Genomic DNA, 6000 nt, shown 5'->3' with positions numbered 1-6000 from the left:
CTAAAATAAAAACAGAAAATGCTGGGAAAACTCAGCAGGTCTTTCAGCACCCAGTGGAGAGAGAAACACAGTTAATATTTTGAGTCCATCTGACCCAAGAATCATACTGGACCCAAAGCATGAGCTCTGTTTCTCGCTCCACACGCACTGCCTGGCTTGCTGAGTTTTTCCGCATTTTCTCTCTTTGTTTCAGATTTTCACAGTATTTTGCTTTTACCTCACTGATTCTATTGCCTTCTCTGGGCCCTGAACACTCTCCAGTTCTCTGCCTTTCTGCAGACTTTGGCTGCATGTTCCCTACCTCTTTGATTACAAGTAGCCCTCGCTTAGCTACTCCAAACCTTACAGGCTCTGCTGTCCCCTTGAAGACCTCGGAACCTATGTTGCTGCAGATCTCAGCTGGCTTCCTTCAGCCCATCCAGCACGACTCTGTCACTTTCTTCTGCAATGCGGTTGACCTCCGAACCCTTGGCTCATCTCTCCAGGCAATCCCCCGTCCCCGGACACACCGCGTGCAGGTAATGGGTGTGAGCGAGCACTCAGCAGACAGGCAGGGGTCAGACTATGGCATAGATTGAGGAGCACAGGCGCTCAGCTCTCTGTGGGTTGTCATCACACCCTTGCCCTCGACCGTGACCCACTGATGATGCCAACACAGGCCCAGCACCCTGGATTGATGTGGCACATACCCCGGGAGTGTGGGAAAAGGGAGCGGGGGGCAAGATCAGGCCATGTACTAAGTGAATCGGGCGAGTATGAGGGCCTCCCTTACCTTTCGGGCTTGCCACACCCTCGTCGCTACCGCCTTTCCTGCAGCCTCCAGCTGGTCCTTAGGTTCCTCTCCGGCCTCGTCCCCCAGCCCTTGCTGGTCTGGCGTTGCCTCATCATCCTTGTCCTCTTCCTGCTCCTCCTCCTTGGATGCCTCCGGTGGGCATCCTCTGGGGCCAGAGGGCTCCGGCGCACTTGTCAGCGGCACATGCACAGCAGTGCTGCCCTGTCCCTTGTGCTGACAGTGAGACGCGGCCTCATCAGAGGTGTGGAACTCAGGGGAGCTGATGGCCACAGTCGCAACTCCATGGGATGGGTTCGGGTTGGCGCTCAACGCCCCCTCCTCCTGGTTGGCCCATAGAGCCCCAGGGTTCACCATGGGGCGGAGGGGCAGCTTTTCGAGCCCCTGCCGGCGACATCTCCTGTGCCCGTAGCCACTGGGACTCCTCCTGGCGGCTATGGATCTGCTGGAGTGAAGCTGACATCTCCCTCTGAATGTCCCGGCTGCTCCCTATTGTCTCCATCAGCTCCGGATAACCCTGTTCCACAGCATCAGGCTGGGACCCAGCTGGGTCCTGGGATCCAGCAGATGTCCGACTGCTGTCTCACCTGGGGGTTCCTGCCTCCACCTGATGTGCATCAGCAGCAGTGTGGTGCTCACCAGATTGTGCCCCTGAAGCCTGACCACTAACATTTCCCACCGAGGTGTGTGTATCCGCGCTGGTGGAGGGTGGGGATGACAGCTGTGCCGTGACTATTACGGTTGCATCCTCGGAGCTCTCCTCCGAGGTGTTCTCCTCTGAGTCAGGAGAGGATGGCCGCCTGGGATGGGCCGGCACCGTCGGCTGTAGGACCTGCAGGAGAATGGACATGTGGTCAGTGGGAGGGATGGGTTAGTCAATAAGGCAATAAAAACTCATGTTTGACAGCTCCCCTGGGTAGAGCCCGGTGGTTCCTCACCTCTGCAGTGTTTGTCATCCTCCGCGAGGGTGACCGTCCTGTCCTCGGCCACACACTCGCCTCCAGGGCACGCTCCTCGAAGGTGGTTAGAATTCTTAGGTCTGGCACCCCTCTGTCAGTCTGGGCCTTCTCCTGATGATTATGGGAGAACTTTTCCTGAGGAGACAAAGAGAGGGCATCGTTAGTCACATGCGTGGTTCAGTGGTGGGAGGGGGAGTGTGAAGGGAGGGTTGGGGTTGGGGCAGTTGAAGGGGGAGGGGCGTGGAGGGAGGGTTGGGTGTTGGGAGAGTTGGGAGGTGGATGCTCCCATGGGGGCAGACAGGTCTTGGAGTGGGGGTTGGTGGTGGGGGGGGGGGGGGGGGGGGGAGGCAGGGGGGGGGTGCGATGGGGCAGGGGTGGGGTGTTGGTGTCTACTCACTTGTGCTGCCCGGTGGAGGTCATTGACCTTCCTGCACTGAAGGCAGTCCTCCCGGTCACACTCCCGGCGCTCACAGCTGCCGCCATCTCGTCCCAAGCAGCACCGGCTGCCTATGGATAACCCTGCGGGACCCTCGGGAGAACAGGACAACCCTCCTGGCCTCCATGGCATCCAGGAGTCTCCCTAGGTTAGAGTCCCCAGATCTTGGGGAAGGTCTCCTCAACACCATTGTTGCGAGCTGGCTGGGGTTTTTAGTTCCCTCTGATCTCATAAATCATTTTCTTATGAATACATAAAGCTATTGATTTCCTTTCTACCTTCTCATCTCCACACCTTTAAAGTCTGCTATTACTCTACAAATACTGAAGCATTCGATTGAATCATGCTCATTTTTGAATGGCCCCACCCTACCTTAATGATTGTTTTCCCCGGTGTCCTTATATTAAAGTGTTATTTCTCTTTAATCCTGTTTTGAAGATTTCTTCATTTCCTCTTATCTCTCGTCTTGTTTCATTTGAAAATGACTGTTTTGAATGACTATATTTTAGCTTTGCTGAAAAGTCTATTTTAGCCTTTAATTTTATGTCTATCTGACTATTCATTCCCAGGAGCACAGCCCTTTTCCTTGATCATAGTAACAAAACCTTCCACTCACACAGCATCTTTAACATAGTAAAATGATTCAAGGCAATTCACAGGAGCAGTATCAAACAAAAGTTGACACCCTGATCTATAAGGAGATACTTGGGCAAATGACCAAGGTGATAACGAGTGAAACTGGAGTAAATGATGGAGATAGTTAATTCTGACATTGATACAGCTTGGACTAGGAATGCCCTTCCTAAACATAAATTAATTCAAAGTTCCAGGCCCACACCCTAATTCACACCAAGTCCCGTTCTCCCATCACTTCTGCGCTCATTGACCTACATCGGCTCCCTGTCCAGCAACACCTCGACTGTTAAAGAGTTGGTTTTAAGAAGTGTCTTAATGGCGGAGAGAGGAATAGAGCGGTGAAGAGTCTTAGGGAGGGCATTCCAGAGCTTAGGGCCAGGGAAGCTGAAGGCATGGCCACCATTGGTGGAGCAATTAAGACCATAAGACACAGGAGTTGAATTAGGCCATTCAGCCCATTGAGTCTGCTCCGCCATTCAATCAATGCTGATATTTTTCTCATCATCATTTCCCCCTTCTCCCCATAACCCCCTGGTCCCCTTATTAATCAAGAACCTATCTATCTCTGTCTTAAAGACACTTGGTGATTTAACCTCCACGGTCTTCTGCGACAAAGTGTTCCACAGATTCACCACCCTCTGGCTGAAGAAATTCCTCCTCATCTCTGTTTTAACGGATCGTCCCTTCAGCCTGAGGCTTCGCCCTTTGGTTCTTGTTTTTCCTACAAGTGGAAACATCCTCTCCACGTCCACTCTATCCAGGCCTCGCAGTATCCTGTAAGTTTCAATAAGATCCCCCCTCACCCTTCTAAACTCGAACGAGTACAGACCCAGAGTCCTCAACCGTTCCTCATATGATAAGCTCTTCATTCCAGGGATCATTCTTGTGAACCTCCTCTGGACCCTTTCCAAGGCCAGCACATCCTTCCTTAGATACGGGGCCCTAAAACTGCTCACAATACTCCAAATGGGGTTTGACCAGAGCCTAATAGAGCCTCAGAAGTACATCCCTGCCCTCTCGACATGAATGCTAACATTGCACTTGCCTTCCGAACTGCCAACTGAACCTGCACTTTAACCATAACAGAATCTTGAACAAGGACTCCTAATTCCCTTTGTGCTTCTGATTTCTGAAGCCTTTTCCCATTCAGAAAATAGTCTTCCTACCAAAGTGCATAACTTCACACTTTTCCACATTGTATTCCATCTGCTACTTCTTTGCCCACTCTCCTAGCTGGTCCAAGTCCTTCTGCAGCCCCCTGCTTCCTCAATACTACCTGTCCTTCTACGGATCTTTGTAGCATCTGCAAACCTGCCATAAATGCCCTCAGTTCCAAAGGGAATACAGCGACCTTGGAAGAGATTATAGAATGAGGGAGGGCAAGGCCAGGGAGGGATTTGAAACCAATGATGAAAATGTGACACTTGAGATGTTATTGGATTGGAAGCCAATATAGTTCAATGAGCACAGGATCAATGGAAGAATGGAGCTTGGCGTTACAATGTGGTTTTGAATGAGCTTAAGTTTATAGTGTATTCCAAATCTGTCTTCATAAATCTCGGAATTAAATATTTCCTATGCATAATTTTTCCTCTATTTTATCCGAATCACTCTGTATTTCCTCTGTAGTTTATATTTCTCCTCCTCTCATTAGTTAGTTTCGGTGATCCTGGTGTCAATAATCAAAATCAAATTAAACAGAAGTGACCCCCTATGTAAAGAGGCACAAAGAATTACGTACAAATTATAAATGAAACAAAGTGAAACTCATAAAATTAAATGATAATATAATTTACAGCAGAGTTTCCCAAATTCTTCTAGCTGCGGAACTCTTTTGATCTCCCAAAAGTACTGAAGGAATCCCTGAGAAACATTCTTATTATATTGAAGAATCAAATCACAAAGAATTTGTCTCACGGCGCTGAGGACCCAGGTTCGATCCCAACTCCGGGCCACTGCCCGTGTGGAGTTTGCACATTCTCCCCGTATCTGCGTGGGTCTCACCCCCACAACCCAAAAACATGTGCAGGTTAGGTGGAGTGGCCACATTAAACTTCCCCTTAATTGGAACAAAAATGAATTGGGTGCTTTAAATTAAAAAAAAAAGGAAATTTATTAAAAATCACACAAAGAATTATTATTAATATTGATATTATTAATATTATTAAACACACAAAAACAGACTTTAAAAATGTGTCTGTGTACATTTCATATAATAAAAATGTTCTGCTATACTACAAATACTTCCAAGCCTTATCTTTTTTCATTTGCATGGGAGCATCCACTCACACCCCCCCTCACTCACCCCCCCTCACTCACACACACCCTCACCCACACTCCCCCTCACTCACACCCCCCTCACTCACACCCCCCTCACTCACACCCCCTCACTCACACCCCCATCACTCACACCCCCTCACTCACACCCCCCCTCACCCACACTCCCCTTCACTCACACCCCCCCTCACTCACCCCCCCTCACTCACACACACCCTCACCCACACTCCCCCTCACTCACACCCCCTCACTCACACACCCCCTCACTCACACACACCCTCACCCACACTCCCCCTCACTCACACCCCCCTCACTCACACCCCCTCACTCACACACCCCCTCACTCACACTCCCCCTCACTCACACCCCCATCACTCACACCCCCTCACTCACACACCCCCTCACTCATACCCCTATCACTCATACCCCCCTCACTCACACACCCCCTCACTCATACCCCTATCACTCACACCCCCTCACTCACACACCCCCTCACTCACACTCCCCCTCACTCACACCTCCATCACTCACACCCCCTCACTCACACACCCCCTCACCCACACTCCCCTTCACTCACACCCCCATCACTCACAGCCCCTCACTCACACACACCCTCACCCACACTCCCCCTCACTCATACCCCTATCACTCACACCCCCCTCACTCACACACACCCTCACCCACACTCCCCTTCACTCACCCCCCTCACCCACACTCCCCCTCACTCACACACACCCTCACCCACACTCCCCCTCACTCACCCCCTCATCCACACTCCCCCTCACTCACACACACCCTCACCCACACTCCCCCTCACTCATACCCCCATCACTCACACGCCCCCTCACTCACCCCCCTCACTCACACCCCCTCTCACCCACACTCCCCCTCACTCACTCCCC

The sequence above is a fragment of the Scyliorhinus torazame genome, chromosome 7 (genome assembly GCF_047496885.1).
Source record: "Scyliorhinus torazame isolate Kashiwa2021f chromosome 7, sScyTor2.1, whole genome shotgun sequence".
Taxonomy (NCBI): domain Eukaryota; kingdom Metazoa; phylum Chordata; class Chondrichthyes; order Carcharhiniformes; family Scyliorhinidae; genus Scyliorhinus; species Scyliorhinus torazame.
Note: the sequence above shows the minus strand (reverse complement) of the source record.